The following is a 19,236-nucleotide window of genomic DNA, read 5'->3' on the forward strand; positions in this document are numbered from 1 at the left end:
GCATGAAATTGATTTTCTGCAATATAGCATGATAATCCATACTGACAGCTCTGGATAGTACCAGCACATTTCTTGCTGGACTTGGTAATGCAAAGAACACAGTAAACAGCTTCACTTTTTTCTCAAAAAATAAATAATTGACTTTTAAAACTAACAGTCTTAAATAAGAACATCAGTAAGCACCACTGGCATAATGGGTAAGGCACTGTTCTCCTAAGCCAGTGGTTGTGGGTTTAAGTCCCGTCTGAGTTGGAAGTCATTACAGTAAGTGTCTCATCACTAGAGTTGATATTTTATCCTTGCTTCAACTGTAAAACAGTCTTGCAGTGTTTAGCTTGTAAAAAATGACCACAGAAGCTAAAATATGACATTAATTATGATAACATTGTTGTTGTTGTTTTTTAAACCTTTTCTATCACCGTGGACAGCTTATTCAAGTGCCATCTGGCATGCATGTTCCTTTGTTGCTCATCATTCATCACCAAAAATGATTTTCTTTTTCAATTCTTATGACTGTACTGATTGTATTGAATAAAATCCACATCTAGCATAACCAAACAATGCTGCAAAGTGCTCCAGTGGCGCAATTGATCAGCGTACGATACTTATAACACAGTATCTGTTGAGCAATGCCGAGGTTGTGAGTTCAAGTCTCACCTGGAGCATCTTTGTATACTGTTTTTTTTTCCTTTTCTTATGTCATTAATCATTGATTATAAACTGCTACCTTAATATTTAATATGATATTACAAAGGATGGAAGAAAGAATGAAAAAACACAAACATGATTGTGCATTTAAGTTGTCAGCACAAATCTGCATATCTTCCTTCAGTCAGCCAACAAAACAGCAATGGAAAAGATTAACATACTGTTGGTAAAGCAGTTGCATCAAATTGATTTTCTGCAATATAGCATGATAATCCATACTGACAGCTCTGGATAGTACCAGCACATTTCTTGCTGGACTTGGTAATGCAAAGAACACAGTAAACAGCTTCACTTTTTTTCAAAAATAAATAATTGACTATTAAAAACGTATCAGTCTTAAATAAGGACATCAGTAAGCACCACTGGCATAATGGATAAGGCACTGTTCTCCTAAGCCAGTGGTTGTGGGTTTAAGTCCCGTCTGAGTTGGAAGTCATTACAGCAAGTGTCTCATCACTAGAGTTGATATTTTATCCTTGCTTCAACTGTAAAACAGTCTTGCAGTGTTTAGCTTGTAAAAAATGACCACAGAATCTAAAATATGACATTAATTATGATAACATTGTTGTTGTTGTTTTTTAAACCTTTTCTATCACCGTGGACAGCTTATTCAAGTGCCATCTGGCATGCATGTTCCTTTGTTGCTCATCATTCATCACCAAAAATGATTTTCTTTTTCAATTCTTATGACTGTACTGATTGTATTGAATAAAATCCACATCTAGCATAACCAATTAATGCTACAAAGTGCTCCAGTGACACAATTGGTCAGCGTGCGGTACTTATAAGACAGTATCTGTTGAGCAATGCCGAGGTTGTGAGTTCAAGCCTCAACTGGAGCATCTTTGTATACAGTTTTTTTTCCTTTTCTTATGTCATTAGTCATTGATTATAAACTGCTACCTTAATATTAATATGATATTACAAAGGATGGAAGAAAGAAAGAGAAAACACAAACATGATTCTGCATTTAAGTTGTCAGCACACATCTGCTTTGGTTCAAATGCACTGCATATCTTCCTTCAGTCAGCCAACAAAACAGCAATGGAAAAGATTAACATACTGTTGGTAAAGCAGTTGCATCAAATTGATTTTCTGCAATATAGCATGATAATCCATACTGACAGCTCTGGATAGTACCAGCACATTTCTTGCTGGACTTGGTAATGCAAAGAACACAGTAAACAGCTTCACTTTTTCCTCAAAAATAAATAATTGACTATTAAAAACCTAACAGTCTTAAATAAGAACATCAGTAAGCACCACTGGCATAATGGATAAGTCACTGCCCTCCTAAGCCAGGGGGTCCAAGTCCTATATGGGGTGGAAGTCATTACAGCAAGTATCTCATCACTAGAGTTGATATTTTATCCTTGCTTCAACTGTAAAACAGTCTTGCAGTGTTTAGCTTGTAAAAAATGACCACAGAAGCTAAAATATGACATTAATTATGATAACATTGTTGTTGTTGTTGTTGTTTTTTAAACCTTTTATATCACCGTGGACAGCTTATTCAAGTGCCATCTGGCATGCATGTTCCTTTGTTGCTCATCATTCATCACCAAAAATGATTTTCTTTTTCAATTCTTATGACTGTACTGATTGTATTGAATAAAATCCACATCTAGCATAACCAATTAATGCTGCAAAGTGCTCCAGTGGCGCAATTGGTCAGCGCGCGGTACTTATAAGACAGTATCTGTTGAGCAATGCCGAGGTTGTGAGTTCAAGCCTCACCTGGAGCAGCTTTGTATAATGATTTTTTTCTTTTTTTTTATGTCATTAGTCATTGATTATAAACTGCTACCTTAATATTTAATATGATATTACAAAGGATGGAAGAAAGAAAGAAAAAACACAAACATGATTGTGCATTTAATTTGTCAGCACACATATGCTTTGGTTCAAATGCACTGCATATCTTCCTTCAGTCAGCCAACAAAACAGCAATGGAAAAGATTAACATACTGTTGGTAAAGCAGTTGCATCAAATTGATTTTCTGCAATATACTGTAGCATGATAATCCATACTGACAGCTCTGGATAGTACCAGCTTATTTCTTGCTGGACTTGGTAATGCAAAGAACACAGTAAACAGCTTCACTGTTTCCTCAAAAATAAATAATTGACTATTAAAAACCTAACAGTCTTAAATAAGAACATCAGTAAGCACCACTGGCATAATGGATAAGTCCCTGCCCTCCTAAGCCAGGGGGTCCAAGTCCTATATGGGGTGGAAGTCATTACAGCAAGTGTCTCATCACTAGAGTTGATATTTTATCCTTGCTTCAACTGTAAAACAGTCTTGCAGTGTTTAGCTTGTAAAAAATGACCACAGAAGCTAAAATATGACATTAATTATGATAACATTGTTGTTGTTGTTGTTGTTTTTTAAACCTTTTCTATCACAGTGGACAGCTTATTCAAGTGCCATCTGGCATGCATGTTCCTTTGTTGCTCATCATTCATCACCAAAAATGATTTTCTTTTTCAATTCTTATGACTGTACTGATTGTATTGAATAAAATCCATATCTAGCATAACCAATTAATGCTGCAAAGTGCTCCAGTGGCGCAATTGGTCAGCGCACGGTACTTATAAGACAGTATCTGTTGAGCAATGCCGAGGTTGTGAGTTCAAGCCTCACCTGGAGCAGCTTTGTATAATGTTTTTTTTTCCTTTTTTTATGTCATTAGTCATTGATTATAAACTGCTACCTTAATATTTAATATGATATTACAAAGGATGGAAGAAAGAAAGAAAAAACACAAACATGATTGTGCATTTAAGTTGTCAGCACACATATGCTTTGGTTCAAATGCACTGCATATCTTCCTTCAGTCAGCCAACAAAACAGCAATGGAAAAGATTAACATACTGTTGGTAAAGCAGTTGCATCAAATTGATTTTCTGCAATATAGCATGATAATCCATACTGACAGCTCTGGATAGTACCAGCACATTTCTTGCTGGACTTGGTAATGCAAAGAACACAGTAAACAGCTTCACTTTTTCCTCAAAAATAAATAATTGACTATTAAAAACCTAACAGTCTTAAATAAGAACATCAGTAAGCACCACTGGCATAATGGATAAGTCACCGCCCTCCTAAGCCAGGGGGTCCAAGTCCCATATGGGGTGGAAGTCATTACAGCAAGTGTCTCATCACTAGAGTTGATATTTTATCCTTGCTTCAACTGTAAAACAGTCTTGCAGTGTTTAGCTTGTAAAAAATGACCACAGAAGCTAAAATATGACATTAATTATGATAACATTGTTGTTGTTGTTTTTTAAACCTTTTCTATCACCGTAGACAGCTTATTCAAGTGCCATCTGGCATGCATGTTCCTTTGTTGCTTATCATTCATCACCAAAAATGATTTTCTTTTTCAATTCTTATGACTGTACTGATTGTATTGAATAAAATCCACATCTAGCATAACCAATGAATGCTGCAAAGTGCTCCAGTGGCGCAATTGGTCAGCGCGCGGTACTAATAAGACAGTATCAGTTGAGCAATGCCGAGGTTGTGAGTCCAGGCCTTACCTGGAGCATTTTTGTATACTGTTTTTTTTTCCTTTTCTTATGTCATTAGTCATTGATTATAAACTGCTACCTTAATATTTAATATGATATTACAAAGGATGGAAGAAAGAAAGAAAAAACACAAACATGATTGTGCATTTAAGTTGTCAGCACACATCTGCTTTGGTTCAAATGCACTGCATATCTTCCTTCAGTCAGCCAACAAAACAGCAATGGAAAATATTAACATACTGTTGGTAAAGCAGTTGCATCAAATTGATTTTCTGCAATATAGCATGATAATCCATACTGACAGCTCTGGATAGTACCAGCACATTCCTTGCTGGACTTGGTAATGCAAAGTACACAGTAAACAGCTTCACTTTTATTCAAAAATAAATAATTGACTATTAAAAACCTATCAGTCTTAAATAAGGACATCAGTAAGCACCACTGGCATAATGGATAAGGCACTGTTCTCCTAAGCCAGTGGTTGTGGGTTTAAGTCCCATCTGAGTTGGAAGTCATTACAGCAGTGTCTCATCACTAGAGTTGATATTTTATCCTTGCTTCAACTGTAAAACAGTCTTGCAGTGTTTAGCTTGTAAAAAATGACCGCAGAAGCTAAAATATTACATTAATTATGATAACATTGTTGTTGTTGTTTTTTAAACCTTTTCTATCACCGTGGACAGCTTATTCAAGTGCCATCTGGCATGCATGTTCCTTTGTTGCTCATCATTCATCACCAAAAATGATTTTCTTTTTCAATTCTTATGACTGTACTGATTGTATTGAATAAAATCCACATCTAGCATAACCAATTAGTGCTGCAAAGTGCTCCAGTGGCGCAATTGGTCAGCACGTGGTACTTATAAGACAGTATCTGTTGAGCAATGCCGAGGTTGTGAGTTCAAGCCTCACCTGGAGCATCTTTGTATACTGTTTTTTTTTCCTTTTCTTATGTCATTAGTCATTGATTATAAACTGCTACCTTAATATTTAATATGATATTACAAAGGATGGAAGAAATAAAGAAAAAACACAAACATGATTGTGCATTTAAGTTGTCAGCACACATCTGCTTTGGTTCAAATGCACTGCATATCTTCCTTCAGTCAGCCAACAAAACAGCAATGGAAAAGATTAACATACTGTTGGTAAAGCAGTTGCATCAAATTGATTTTCTGCAATATAGCATGATAATCCATACTGACAGCTCTGGATAGTACCAGCACATTTCTTGCTGGACTTGGTAATGCAAAGAACACAGTAAACAGCTTCACTTTTTCCTCAAAAATAAATAATTGACTATTAAAAACCTAACAGTCTTAAATAAGAACATCAGTAAGCACCACTGGCATAATGGGTAAGGCACTTTTCTCCTAAGCCAGTGGTTGTGGGTTTAAGTCCCGTCTGAGTTGGAAGTCATTACAGCAAGTGTCTCATCACTAGAGTTGATATTTTATCCTTGCTTCAACTGTAAAACAGTCTTGCAGTGTTTAGCTTGTAAAAAATGACCACAGAAGCTAAAATATTACATTAATTATGATAACATTGTTGTTGTTGTTTTTTAAACCTTTTCTATCACAGTGGACAGCTTATTCAAGTGCCATCTGGCATGCATGTTCCTTTGTTGCTCTTCATTCATCACCAAAAATGATTTTCTTTTTCAATTCTTATGACTGTACTGATTGTATTGAATAAAATCCACATCTAGCATAACCAATTAATGCTGCAAAGTGCTCCAGTGGCGCAATTGGTCAGCGCGCGGTACTTATAAGACAGTATCTGTTCAGCAATGCTGAGGTTGTGAGTTCAAGCCTCACCTGGAGCATCTTTGTATACTGTTTTTTTTCCTTTTCTTGTGTCATTAGTCATTGATTATAAACTGCTACCTTAATATTTAATATGATATTACAAAGGATGGAAGAAAGAATGAAAAAACACAAACATGATTGTGCATTTAAGTTGTCAGCACACATCTGCTTTGGTTCAAATGCACTGCATATCTTCCTTCAGTCAGCCAATAAATCAGCAATGGAAAAGATTAACATACTGTTGGTAAAGCAGTTGCATCAAATTGATTTTCTGCAATATAGCATGATAATCCATACTGACAGCTCTGGATAGTACCAGCACATTTCTTGCTGGACTTGGTAATGCAAAGAACACAGTAAACAGCTTCCCTTTTTCCTCAAAAATAAATAATTGACTATTAAAAACCTAACAGTCTTAAATAAGAACATCAGTAAGCACCACTGGCATAATGGATAAGTCACTGCCCTCCTAAGCCAGGGGGTCCAAGTCCTATATTGGGTGGAAGTCATTACAGCAAGTGTCTCATCACTAGAGTTGATATTTTATCCTTGCTTCAACTGTAAAACAGTCTTGCAGTGTTTAGCTTGTAAAAAATGACCACAGAAGCTAAAATATGACATTAATTATGATAACATTGTTGTTGTTGTTGTTGTTTTTTAAACCTTTTCTATCACAGTGGACAGCTTATTCAAGTGCCATCTGGCATGCATGTTCCTTTGTTGCTCATCATTCATCACCAAAAATGATATTTTTTTTCAATTCTTATGACTGTACTGATTGTATTGAATAAAATCCACATCTAGCATAACCAATTAATGCTGCAAAGTGCTCCAGTGGCGCAATTGGTCAGCGCGCGGTACTTATAAGACAGTATTTGTTGAGCAATGCCGAGGTTGTGAGTTCAAGCCTCACCTGGAGCACTTTGTATAATGTTTTTTTTTTCCTTTTTTTTATGTCATTAGTCATTGATTATAAACTGCTACCTTAATATTTAATATGATATTACAAAGGATGGAAGAAAGAAAGAAAAAACACAAACATGAGTGTGCATTTAAGTTGTCAGCACACATATGCTTTGGTTCAAATGCACTGCATATCTTCCTTCAGTCAGCCAACAAAACAGCAATGGAAAAGATTAACATACTGTTGGTAAAGCAGTTGCATCAAATTGATTTTCTGCAATATACTGTAGCATGATAATCCATACTGACAGCTCTGGATAGTACCAGCACATTTCTTGCTGGACTTGGTAATGCAAAGAACACAGTAAACAGCTTCACTGTTTCCTCAAAAATAAATAATTGACTATTAAAAACCTAACAGTCTTAAATAAGAACATCAGTAAGCACCACTGGCATAATGGATAAGTCCCTGCCCTCCTAAGCCAGGGGGTCCAAGTCCTATATGGGGTGGAAGTCATTACAGCAAGTGTCTCATCACTAGAGTTGATATTTTATCCTTGCTTCAACTGTAAAACAGTCTTGCAGTGTTTAGCTTGTAAAAAATGACCACAGAAGCTAAAATATGACATTAATTATGATAACATTGTTGTTGTTGTTGTTTTTTAAACCTTTTCTATCACAGTGGACAGCTTATTCAAGTGCCATTTGGCATGCATGTTCCTTTGTTGCTCATCATTCATCACCAAAAATTATTTTATTTTTCAATTCTTATGACTGTACTGATTGTATTGAATAAAATCCACATCTAGCATAACCAATTAATGCTGCAAAGTGCTCCAGTGGCGCAATTGGTCAGCGCACGGTACTTATAAGACAGTAACTGTTGAGCAATGCCGAGGTTGTGAGTTCAAGCCTCACCTGGAGCAGCTTTGTATAATGTTTTTTTTTTCCTTTTTTTATGTCATTAGTCATTGATTATAAACTGCTACCTTAATATTTAATATGATATTACAAAGGATGGAAGAAAGAAAGAAAAAACACAAACATGATTGTGCATTTAAGTTGTCAGCACACATATGCTTTGGTTCAAATGCACTGCATATCTTCCTTCAGTCAGCCAACATAACAGCAATGGAAAAGATTAACATACTGTTGGTAAAGCAGTTGCATCAAATTGATTTTCTGCAATATAGCATGATAATCCATACTGACAGCTCTGGATAGTACCAGCACATTTCTTGCTGGACTTGGTAATGCAAAGAACACAGTAAACAGCTTCACTTTTTCCTCAAAAATAAATAATTGACTATTAAAAACCTAACAGTCTTAAATAAGAACATCAGTAAGCACCACTGGCATAATGGATAAGTCACCGCCCTCCTAAGCCAGGGGGTCCAAGTCCCATATGGGGTGGAAGTAATTACAGCAAGTGTCTCATCACTAGAGTTGATATTTTATCCTTGCTTCAACTGTAAAACTGTCTTGCAGTGTTTAGCTTGTAAAAAATGACCACAGAAGCTAAAATATGACATTAATTATGATAACATTGTTGTTGTTGTTTTTTAAACCTTTTCTGTCACCGTATACAGCTTATTCAAGTGCCATCTGGCATGCATGTTCCTTTGTTGCTCATCATTCATCACCAAAAATGATTTTCTTTTTCAATTCTTATGACTGTACTGATTGTATTGAATAAAATCCACATCTAGCATAACCAATTAACGCTGCAAAGTGCTCCAGTGGCGCAATTGGTCAGCGCGCGGTACTAATAAGACAGTATCAGTTGAGCAATGCCGAGGTTGTGAGTTCAAGCCTTACCTGGAGCATATTTGTATACTGTTTTTTTTTCCTTTTCTTATGTCATTAGTCATTGATTATAAACTGCTACCTTAATATTTAATATGATATTACAAAGGATGGAAGAAAGAAAGAAAAAACACAAACATGATTGTGCATTTAAGTTGTCAGCACACATCTGCTTTGGTTCAAATGCACTGCATATCTTCCTTCAGTCAGCCAACAAAACAGCAATGGAAAAGATTAACATACTGTTGGTAAAGCAGTTGCATCAAATTGATTTTCTGCAATATAGCATGATAATCCATACTGACAGCTCTGGATAGTACCAGCACATTTCTTGCTGGACTTGGTAATGCAAAGAACACAGTAAACAGCTTCACTTTTTTTCAAAAATAAATAATTGAGTATTAAAAACCTATCAGTCTTAAATAAGGACATCAGTAAGCACCACTGGCATAATGGATAAGGCACTGTTCTCCTAAGCCAGTGGTTGTGGGTTTAAGTCCCATCTGAGTTGGAAGTCATTACAGCAGTGTCTCATCACTAGAGTTGATATTTTATCCTTGCTTCAACTGTAAAACAGTCTTGCAGTGTTTAGCTTGTAAAAAATGACCACAGAAGCTAAAATATGACATTAATTATGATAACATTGTTGTTGTTGTTTTTTAAACCTTTTCTATCACAGTGGACAGCTTATTCAAGTGCCATCTGGCATGCATGTTCCTTTGTTGCTCATCATTCATCACCAAAAATGATTTTCTTTTTCAATTCTTATGACTGTACTGATTGTATTGAATAAAATCCACATCTAGCATAACAAATTAATGCTGCAAAGTGCTCTTCAAAAATAAATAATTGACTATTAAAAACCTAACAGTCTTAAATAAGAACATCAGTAAGCACCACTGGCATAATGGGTAAGGCACTGTTCTCCTAAGCCAGTGGTTGTGGGTTTAAGTCCCGTCTGAGTTGGAAGTCATTACAGCAAGTGTCTCATCACTAGAGTTGATATTTTATCCTTGCTTCAACTGTAAAACAGTCTTGCAGTGTTTAGCTTGTAAAAAATGACCACAGAAGCTAAAATATGACATTAATTATGATAACATTGTTGTTGTTGTTTTTTAAACCTTTTCTATCACAGTGGACAGCTTATTCAAGTGCCATCTGGCATGCATGTTCCTTTGTTGCTCATCATTCATCACCAAAAATGATTTTCTTTTTCAATTCTTATGACTGTACTGATTGTATTGAATAAAATTCACATCTAGCATAACCAATTAATGCTGCAAAGTGCTCCAGTGACACAATTGGTCAGCGCGCGGTACTTATAAGACAGTATCTGTTGAGCAATGCCGAGGTTGTGAGTTCAAGCCTCACCTGGAGCATCTTTGTATACTGTTTTTTTTTCCTTTTCTTATGTCATTAGTCATTGATTATAAACTGCTACCTTAATATTTAATATGATATTACAAAGGATGGAAGAAAGAAAGAGAAAACACAAACATGATTGTGCATTTAAGTTGTCAGCACACATCTGCTTTGGTTCAAATGCACTGCATATCTTCCTTCAGTCAGCCAACAAAACAGCAATGGAAAAGATTAACATACTGTTGGTAAAGCAGTTGCATCAAATTGATTTTCTGCAATATAGCATGATAATCCATACTGACAGCTCTGGATAGTACCAGCACATTTCTTGCTGGACTTGGTAATGCAAAGAACACACTAAACAGCTTCACTTTTTCCTCAAAAATAAACAATTGACTATTAAAAACCTAACAGTCTTAAATAAGAACATCAGTAAGCACCACTGGCATAATGGATAAGTCACTGCCCTCCTAAGCCAGGGGGTCCAAGTCCTATATGGGGCGGAAGTCATTACAGCAAGTGTCTCATCACTAGAGTTGATATTTTATCCTTGCTTCAACTGTAAAACAGTCTTGCAGTGTTTAGCTTGTAAAAAATGACCACAGAAGCTAAAATATGACATTAATTATGATAACATTGTTGTTGTTGTTGTTTTTTAAACCTTTTCTATCACAGTGGACAGCTTATTCAAGTGCCATCTGGCATGCATGTTCCTTTGTTGCTCATCATTCATCACCAAAAATGATTTTCTTTTTCAATTCTTATGACTGTACTGATTGTATTGAATAAAATCCACATCTAGCATAACCAATGAATGCTGCAAAGTGCTCCAGTGGCGCAATTGGTCAGCGCGCGGTACTAATAAGACAGTATCAGTTGAGCAATGCTGAGGTTGTGAGTTCAAGCCTTACCTGGAGCATATTTGTATACTGTTTTTTTTTTCCTTTTCTTATGTCATTAGTCATTGATTATAAACTGCTACCTTAATATTTAATATGATATTACAAAGGATGGAAGAAAGAAAGAAAAAACACAAAAAAAAAAAAAAATTACACCTACCTACTAAATGGGGTAAAACTAGGGGATTCTGTACTGGAAAAGGACTTAGGTGTCCTCATAGATAGCAAGCTAAGCAGTAGTACCCAAAGTAGGACTGCAGCAAAGAAGGCTAATAAGATATTAGCATGCATAAAACGGGGTATTGATGCTAGGGACGAGAGTATTATACTCCCATTATATAAATCACTAGTGAGGCCACACCTTGAATACTGTGTACAGTTCTGGGCACCGTACTACAAAAAGGATATCCTGGAGCTTGAAAAGGTACAAAGGAGGGCGACCAAACTAATTAAGGGCATGGAGACGATGGAATACAAGGAAAGGCTTGAAAGACTAGGCATGTTTACATTGGAAAAGCGGAGACTAAGAGGGGATATGATCAACATCTACAAATATATATGGGGACAATACTCAGAGCTTGCGCGGTACCTGTTTTTGGTTAGATCAACACAGAGGACTCGTGGACACTCGCTCAGGTTAGAGGAGAGGAGATTCCGCACAATACGGCGTAAAGGCTTTTTCACGGTAAGGACAATACGTGTTTGGAATTCCCTGCCCGAGGGAGTTGTAATGGCGGAATCTGTCAACACCTTTAAGAATGGGTTAGATAAATTCCAATTGGATAAGGATATCCAGGGGTATGGTGCATAGTCATGCATTATAGTTACTATTTAGTCAAATCATCATGCAGAGGACACCACAAATAGGTTTAACTCGATGGACAATTGTCTTTTTTCAACCTCAGATACTATGTTACTATGTTACTATGTTACTATGATTGTGCATTTAAGTTGTCAGCACACATCTGCTTTGGTTCAAATGCACTGCATATCTTCCTTCAGTCAGCCAACAAAACAGCAACGGAAAAGATTAACATACTGTTGGTAAAGCAGTTGCATCAAATTGATTTTCTGCAATATAGCATGATAATCCATACTGACAGCTCTGGATAGTACCAGCACATTTCTTGCTGGACTTGGTAATGCAAAGAACACAGTAAACAGCTTCACTTTTTTTCAAAAATAAATAATTGACTATTAAAAACCTATCAGTCCTAAATAAGGACATCAGTAAGCACCACTGGCATAATGGATAAGGCACTGTTCTCCTAAGCCAGTGGTTGTGGGTTTAAGTCCCATCTGAGTTGGAAGTCATTACAGCAGTGTCTCATCACTAGAGTTGATATTTTATCCTTGCTTCAACTGTAAAACAGTCTTGCAGTGTTTAGCTTGTAAAAAATGACCACAGAAGCTAAAATATTACATTATTTATGATAACATTGTTGTTGTTGTTTTTTAAACCTTTTCTATCACCGTGGACAGCTTATTCAAGTGCCATCTGGCATGCATGTTCCTTTGTTGCTCATCATTCATCACCAAAAATGATTTTCTTTTTCAATTCTTATGACTGTACTGATTGTATTGAATAAAATCCACATCTAGCATAACAACTTAATGCTGCAAAGTGCTCCAGTGGCGCAATTGGTCAGTACGCGGTACTTATAAGACAGTATCTGTTGAGCAATGCTGAGGTGGTGAGTTCAAGCCTCACCTGGAGCATCTTTGTATACTGTTTTTTTTTCCTTTTCTTATGTCATTAGTTATTGATTATAAACTGCTACCTTAATATTTAATATGATATTACAAAGGATGGAAGAAATAAAGAAAAAACACAAACATGATTGTGCATTTAAGATGTCAGCACACATCTGCTTTGGTTCAAATGCACTGCATATCTTCCTTCAGTCAGCCAACAAAACAGCAATGGAAAAGATTAACATACTGTTGGTAAAGCAGTTGCATCAAATTGATTTTCTGCAATATAGCATGATAATCCATACTGACAGCTCTGGATAGTACCAGCACATTTCTTGCTGGACTTGGTAATGCAAAGAACACAGTAAACAGCTTCACTTTTTCCTCAAAAATAAATAATTGACTATTAAAAACCTAACAGTCTTAAATAAGAACATCAGTAAGCACCACTGGCATAATGGATAAGTCACCGCCCTCCTAAGCCAGGGGGTCCAAGTCCCATATGGGGTGGAAGTAATTACAGCAAGTGTCTCATCACTAGAGTTGATATTTTATCCTTGCTTCAACTGTAAAACAGTCTTGCAGTGTTTAGCTTGTAAAAAATGACCACAGAAGCTAAAATATGACATTAATTATGATAACATTGTTGTTGTTGTTTTTTAAACCTTTTCTATCACCGTAGACAGCTTATTCAAGTGCCATCTGGCATGCATGTTCCTTTGTTGCTCATCATTCATCACCAAAAATGATTTTCTTTTTCAATTCTTATGACTGTACTGATTGTATTGAATAAATCCACATCTAGCATAACAACTTAATGCTGCAAAGTGCTCCAGTGGTGCAATTGGTCAGTACGCGGTACTTATAAGACAGTATCTGTTGAGCAATGCCGAGGTTGTGAGTTCAAGCCTCACCTGGAGCATCTTTGTATACTGTTTTTTTTTCCTTTTCTTATGTCATTAGTTATTGATTATAAACTGCTACCTTAATATTTAATATGATATTACAAAGGATGGAAGAAATAAAGAAAAAACACAAACATGATTGTGCATTTAAGTTGTCAGCACACATCTGCTTTGGTTCAAATGCACTGCATATCTTCCTTCAGTCAGCCAACAAAACAGCAACGGAAAAGATTAACATACTGTTGGTAAAGCAGTTGCATAAAATTGATTTTCTGCAATATAGCATGATAATCCATACTGACAGCTCTGGATAGTACCAGCACATTTCTTGCTGGACTTGGTAATGCAAAGAACACAGTAAACAGCTTCACTTTTTTTCAAAAATAAATAATTGACTATTAAAAACCTAACAGTCTTAAATAAGAACATCAGTAAGCACCACTGGCATAATGGGTAAGGCACTGTTCTCCTAAGCCAGTGGTTGTGGGTTTAAGTCCCATCTGAGTTGGAAGTCATTACAGCAAGTGTCTCATCACTAGAGTTGATATTTTATCCTTGCTTCAACTGTAAAACAGTCTTGCAGTGTTTAGCTTGTAAAAAATGACCACAGAAGCTAAAATATGACATTAATTATGATAACATTGTTGTTGTTGTTTTTTAAACCTTTTCTATCACCGTGGACAGCTTATTCAAGTGCCATCTGGCATGCATGTTCCTTTGTTGCTCATCATTCATCACCAAAAATGATTTTCTTTTTCAATTCTTATGACTGTACTGATTGTATTGAATAAAATCCACATCTAGCATAACCAATTAATGCTGCAAAGTGCTCCAGTGACACAATTGGTCAGCGCGCGGTACTTATAAGACAGTATCTGTTGAGCAATGCCGAGGTTGTGAGTTCAAGCCTCACCTGGAGCATCTTTGTATACTGTTTTTTTTTCCTTTTCTTATGTCATTAGTCATTGATTATAAACTGCTACCTTAATATTTAATATGATATTACAAAGGATGGAAGAAAGAAAGAGAAAACACAAACATGATTGTGCATTTAAGTTGTCAGCACACATCTGCTTTGGTTCAAATGCACTGCATATCTTCCTTCAGTCAGCCAACAAAACAGCAATGGAAAAGATTAACATACTGTTGGTAAAGAAGTTGCATCAAATTGATTTTCTGCAATATAGCATGATAATCCATACTGACAGCTCTGGATAGTACCAGCACATTTCTTGCTGGACTTGGTAATGCAAAGAACACACTAAACAGCTTCACTTTTTCCTCAAAAATAAATAATTGACTATTAAAAACCTAACAGTCTTAAATAAGAACATCAGTAAGCACCGCTGGCATAATGGATAAGTCACTGCCCTCCTAAGCCAGGGGGTCCAAGTCCTATATAGGGTGGAAGTCATTACAGCAAGTGTCTCATCACTAGAGTTGATATTTTATCCTTGCTTCAACTGTAAAACAGTCTTGCAGTGTTTAGCTTGTAAAAAATGACCACAGAAGCTAAAATATGACATTAATTATGATAACATTGTTGTTGTTGTTGTTTTTTAAACCTTTTCTATCACAGTGGACAGCTTATTCAAGTGCCATCTGGCATGCATGTTCCTTTGTTGCTCATCATTCATCACCAAAAATGATTTTCTTTTTCAATTCTTATGACTGTACTGATTGTATTGAATAAAATCCACATCTAGCATAACCAATTAATGCTGCAAAGTGCTCCAGTGGCGCAATTGGTCAGCGCGCGGTACTTATAAGACAGTATCTGTTGAGCAATGCCGAGGTTGTGAGTTCAAGCCTCACCTGGAGCAGCTTTGTATAATGTTTTTTTTTTCCTTTTTTTATGTCATTAGTCATTGATTATAAACTGCTACCTTAATATTTAATATGATATTACAAAGGATGGAAGAAAGAAAGAAAAAACACAAACATTGTGCATTTAAGTTGTCAGCACACATATGCTTTGGTCAAATGCACTGCATATCTACCTTCAGTCAGCCAACAAAACAGCAATGGAAAAGATTAACATACTGTTGGTAAAGCAGTTGCATCAAATTGATTTTCTGCAATATAGCATGATAATCCATACTGACAGCTCTGGATAGTACCAGCACATTTCTTGCTGGACTTGGTAATGCAAAGAACACAGTAAACAGCTTCACTTTTTCCTCAAAAATAAATAATTGACTATTAAAAACCTAACAGTCTTAAATAAGAACATCAGTAAGCACCACTGGCATAATGGATAAGTCACCGCCCTCCTAAGCCAGGGGGTCCAAGTCCCATATGGGGTGGAAGTAATTACAGCAAGTGTCTCATCACTAGAGTTGATATTTTATCCTTGCTTCAACTGTAAAACAGTCTTGCAGTGTTTAGCTTATAAAAAATGACCACAGAAGCTAAAATATGACATTAATTATGATAACATTGTTGTTGTTGTTTTTTAAACATTTTCTATCACCGTAGACAGCTTATTCAAGTGCCATCTGGCATGCATGTTCCTTTGTTGCTCATCATTCATCACCAAAAATGATTTTCTTTTTCAATTCTTATGACTGTACTGATTGTATTGAATAAAATCCACATCTAGCATAACCAATAAATGCTGCAAAGTGCTCCAGTGGCGCAATTGGTCAGCGCGTGGTACTAATAAGACAGTATCAGTTGAGCAATGCCGAGGTTGTGAGTTCAAGCCTTACATGGAGCATATTTGTATACTGTTTTTTTTTCTTTTTCTTATGTCATTAGTCATTGATTATAAACTGCTACCTTAATATTTAATATGATATTACAAAGGATGGAAGAAAGAAAGAAAAAACACAAACATGATTGTGCATTTAAGAAGTCAGCACACATCTGCTTTGGTTCAAATGCACTGCATATCTTCCTTCAGTCAGCCAACAAAACAGCAACGGAAAAGATTAACATACTGTTGGTAAAGCAGTTGCATCAAATTGATTTTCTGCTATATAGCATGATAATCCATACTGACAGCTCTGGATAGTACCAGCACATTTCTTGCTGGACTTGGTAATGCAAAGAACACAGTAAACAGCTTCACTTTTTTTCAAAAATAAATAATTGACTATTAAAAACCTATCAGTCTTAAATAAGGACATCAGTAAGCACCACTGGCATAATGGATAAGGCACTGTTCTCATAAGCCAGTGGTTGTGGGTTTAAGTCCCATCTGAGTTGGAAGTCATTACAGCAGTGTCTCATCACTAGAGTTGATATTTTATCCTTGCTTCAACTGTAAAACAGTCTTGCAGTGTTTAGCTTGTAAAAAATGACCACAGAAGCTAAAATATTACATTATTTATGATAACATTGTTGTTGTTGTTTTTTAAACCTTTTCTATCACCGTGGACAGCTTATTCAAGTGCCATCTGGCATGCATGTTCCTTTGTTGCTCATCATTCATCACCAAAAATGATTTTCTTTTTCAATTCTTATGACTGTACTGATTGTATTGAATAAAATCCACATCTAGCATAACAACTTAATGCTGCAAAGTGCTCCAGTGGCGCAATTGGTCAGTACGCGGTACTTATAAGACAGTATCTGTTGAGCAATGCCGAGGTTGTGAGTTCAAGCCTCACCTGGAGCATCTTTGTATACTGTTTTTTTTTCCTTTTCTTATGTCATTAGTTATTGATTATAAACTGCTACCTTAATATTTAATATGATATTACAAAGGATGGAAGAAAGAATGAAAAAACACAAACATGATTGTGCATTTAAGTTGTCAGCACACATCTGCTTTGGTTCAAATGCACTGCATATCTTCCTTCAGTCAGCCAACAAAACAGCAATGGAAAAGATTAACATACTGTTGGTAAAGCAGTTGCATCAAATTGATTTTCTGCAATATAGCATGATAATCCATACTGACAGCTCTGGATAGTACCAGCACATTTCTTGCAGGACTTGGTAATGCAAAGAACACACTAAACAGCTTCACTTTTTCCTCAAAAATAAATAATTGACTATTAAAAACCTAACAGTCTTAAATAAGAACATCAGTAAGCACCACTGGCATAATGGATTAGTCACTGCCCTCCTAAGCCAGGGGGTCCAAGTCCTATATGGGGTGGAAGTCATTACAGCAAGTGTCTCATCACTAGAGTTGATATTTTATCCTTGCTTCAACTGTAAAACAGTCTTGCAGTGTTTAGCTTGTAAAAAATGACCACAGAAGCTAAAATATGACATTAATTATGATAACATTGTTGTTGTTGTTGTTTTTTAAACCTTTTCTATCACAGTGGACAGCTTATTCAAGTGCCATCTGGCATGCATGTTCCTTTGTTGCTCATCATTCATCACCAAAAATGATTTTCTTTTTCAATTCTTATGACTGTACTGATTGTATTGAATAAAATCCACATCTAGCATAACCAATTAATGCTGCAAAGTGCTCCAGTGGCGCAATTGGTCAGCGTGCGGTACTTATAAGACAGTATCTGTTGAGCAATGCCGAGGTTGTGAGTTCAAGCCTCACCTGGAGCAGCTTTGTATAATGTTTTTTTTTTCCTTTTTTTATGTCATTAGTCATTGATTATAAACTGCTACCTTAATATTTAATATGATATTACAAAGGATGGAAGAAAGAAAGAAAAAACACAAACATTGTGCATTTAAGTTGTCAGCACACATATGCTTTGGTCAAATGCACTGCATATCTACCTTCAGTCAGCCAACAAAACAGCAATGGAAAAGATTAACATACTGTTGGTAAAGCAGTTGCATCAAATTGATTTTCTGCAATATAGCATGATAATCCATACTGACAGCTCTGGATAGTACCAGCACATTTCTTGCTGGACTTGGTAATGCAAAGAACACAGTAAACAGCTTCACTTTTTCCTCAAAAATAAATAATTGACTATTAAAAACCTAACAGTCTTAAATAAGAACATCAGTAAGCACCACTGGCATAATGGATAAGTCACCGCCCTCCTAAGCCAGGGGGTCCAAGTCCCATATGGGGTGGAAGTAATTACAGCAAGTGTCTCATCACTAGAGTTGATATTTTATCCTTGCTTCAACTGTAAAACAGTCTTGCAGTGTTTAGCTTATAAAAAATGACCACAGAAGCTAAAATATGACATTAATTATGATAACATTGTTGTTGTTGTTTTTTAAACATTTTCTATCACCGTAGACAGCTTATTCAAGTGCCATCTGGCATGCATGTTCCTTTGTTGCTCATCATTCATCACCAAAAATGATTTTCTTTTTCAATTCTTATGACTGTACTGATTGTATTGAATAAAATCCACATCTAGCATAACCAATGAATGCTGCAAAGTGCTCCAGTGGCGCAATTGGTCAGCGCGCGGTACTAATAAGACAGTATCAGTTGAGCAATGCCGAGGTTGTGAGTTCAAGCCTTACCTGGAGCATATTTGTATACTTTTTTTTTTCCTTTTCTTATGTCATTAGTCATTGATTATAAACTGCTACCTTAATATTTAATATGATATTACAAAAGATGGAAGAAAGAAAGAAAAAACACAAACATGATTGTGCATTTAAGAAGTCAGCACACATCTGCTTTGGTTCAAATGCACTGCATATCTTCCTTCAGTCAGCCAA

The 19,236-nt window shown here is 36.0% G+C and overlaps 12 non-coding genes across 12 annotated transcripts; all 12 read left to right on the forward strand.

The window, feature by feature from the left end:
- The first annotated feature begins 2,360 nt into the window (after window positions 1-2,360).
- On the forward strand, window positions 2,361-2,453 carry TRNAI-UAU (transfer RNA isoleucine (anticodon UAU)). Its single transcript is given in 2 exon segments — window positions 2,361-2,398; window positions 2,418-2,453. It is a non-coding gene; the product is annotated as a tRNA-Ile (tRNA).
- An 817-nt stretch (window positions 2,454-3,270) lies between these two features.
- On the forward strand, window positions 3,271-3,363 carry TRNAI-UAU (transfer RNA isoleucine (anticodon UAU)). Its single transcript is given in 2 exon segments — window positions 3,271-3,308; window positions 3,328-3,363. It is a non-coding gene; the product is annotated as a tRNA-Ile (tRNA).
- A 2,614-nt stretch (window positions 3,364-5,977) lies between these two features.
- TRNAI-UAU (transfer RNA isoleucine (anticodon UAU)) lies at window positions 5,978-6,070 on the forward strand. The gene is given in 2 exon segments: window positions 5,978-6,015; window positions 6,035-6,070. It is a non-coding gene; the product is annotated as a tRNA-Ile (tRNA).
- Window positions 6,071-6,881: 811 nt separating this feature from the next.
- TRNAI-UAU (transfer RNA isoleucine (anticodon UAU)) lies at window positions 6,882-6,974 on the forward strand. Its single transcript is given in 2 exon segments — window positions 6,882-6,919; window positions 6,939-6,974. It is a non-coding gene; the product is annotated as a tRNA-Ile (tRNA).
- Window positions 6,975-7,789: 815 nt separating this feature from the next.
- On the forward strand, window positions 7,790-7,882 carry TRNAI-UAU (transfer RNA isoleucine (anticodon UAU)). The gene is given in 2 exon segments: window positions 7,790-7,827; window positions 7,847-7,882. It is a non-coding gene; the product is annotated as a tRNA-Ile (tRNA).
- Window positions 7,883-8,689: 807 nt separating this feature from the next.
- Window positions 8,690-8,782, forward strand: TRNAI-AAU (transfer RNA isoleucine (anticodon AAU)). The gene is given in 2 exon segments: window positions 8,690-8,727; window positions 8,747-8,782. It is a non-coding gene; the product is annotated as a tRNA-Ile (tRNA).
- Window positions 8,783-10,950: 2,168 nt separating this feature from the next.
- On the forward strand, window positions 10,951-11,043 carry TRNAI-AAU (transfer RNA isoleucine (anticodon AAU)). Its single transcript is given in 2 exon segments — window positions 10,951-10,988; window positions 11,008-11,043. It is a non-coding gene; the product is annotated as a tRNA-Ile (tRNA).
- Window positions 11,044-13,547: 2,504 nt separating this feature from the next.
- Window positions 13,548-13,640, forward strand: TRNAI-UAU (transfer RNA isoleucine (anticodon UAU)). Its single transcript is given in 2 exon segments — window positions 13,548-13,585; window positions 13,605-13,640. It is a non-coding gene; the product is annotated as a tRNA-Ile (tRNA).
- Window positions 13,641-15,353: 1,713 nt separating this feature from the next.
- On the forward strand, window positions 15,354-15,446 carry TRNAI-UAU (transfer RNA isoleucine (anticodon UAU)). The gene is given in 2 exon segments: window positions 15,354-15,391; window positions 15,411-15,446. It is a non-coding gene; the product is annotated as a tRNA-Ile (tRNA).
- Window positions 15,447-16,249: 803 nt separating this feature from the next.
- TRNAI-AAU (transfer RNA isoleucine (anticodon AAU)) lies at window positions 16,250-16,342 on the forward strand. The gene is given in 2 exon segments: window positions 16,250-16,287; window positions 16,307-16,342. It is a non-coding gene; the product is annotated as a tRNA-Ile (tRNA).
- Window positions 16,343-18,054: 1,712 nt separating this feature from the next.
- TRNAI-UAU (transfer RNA isoleucine (anticodon UAU)) lies at window positions 18,055-18,147 on the forward strand. The gene is given in 2 exon segments: window positions 18,055-18,092; window positions 18,112-18,147. It is a non-coding gene; the product is annotated as a tRNA-Ile (tRNA).
- An 803-nt stretch (window positions 18,148-18,950) lies between these two features.
- On the forward strand, window positions 18,951-19,043 carry TRNAI-AAU (transfer RNA isoleucine (anticodon AAU)). Its single transcript is given in 2 exon segments — window positions 18,951-18,988; window positions 19,008-19,043. It is a non-coding gene; the product is annotated as a tRNA-Ile (tRNA).
- Window positions 19,044-19,236: the final 193 nt, after the last annotated feature.

This window comes from Pseudophryne corroboree, unplaced genomic scaffold, assembly GCF_028390025.1.
Source record: "Pseudophryne corroboree isolate aPseCor3 unplaced genomic scaffold, aPseCor3.hap2 scaffold_852, whole genome shotgun sequence".
Taxonomy (NCBI): Eukaryota; Metazoa; Chordata; class Amphibia; order Anura; family Myobatrachidae; genus Pseudophryne; species Pseudophryne corroboree.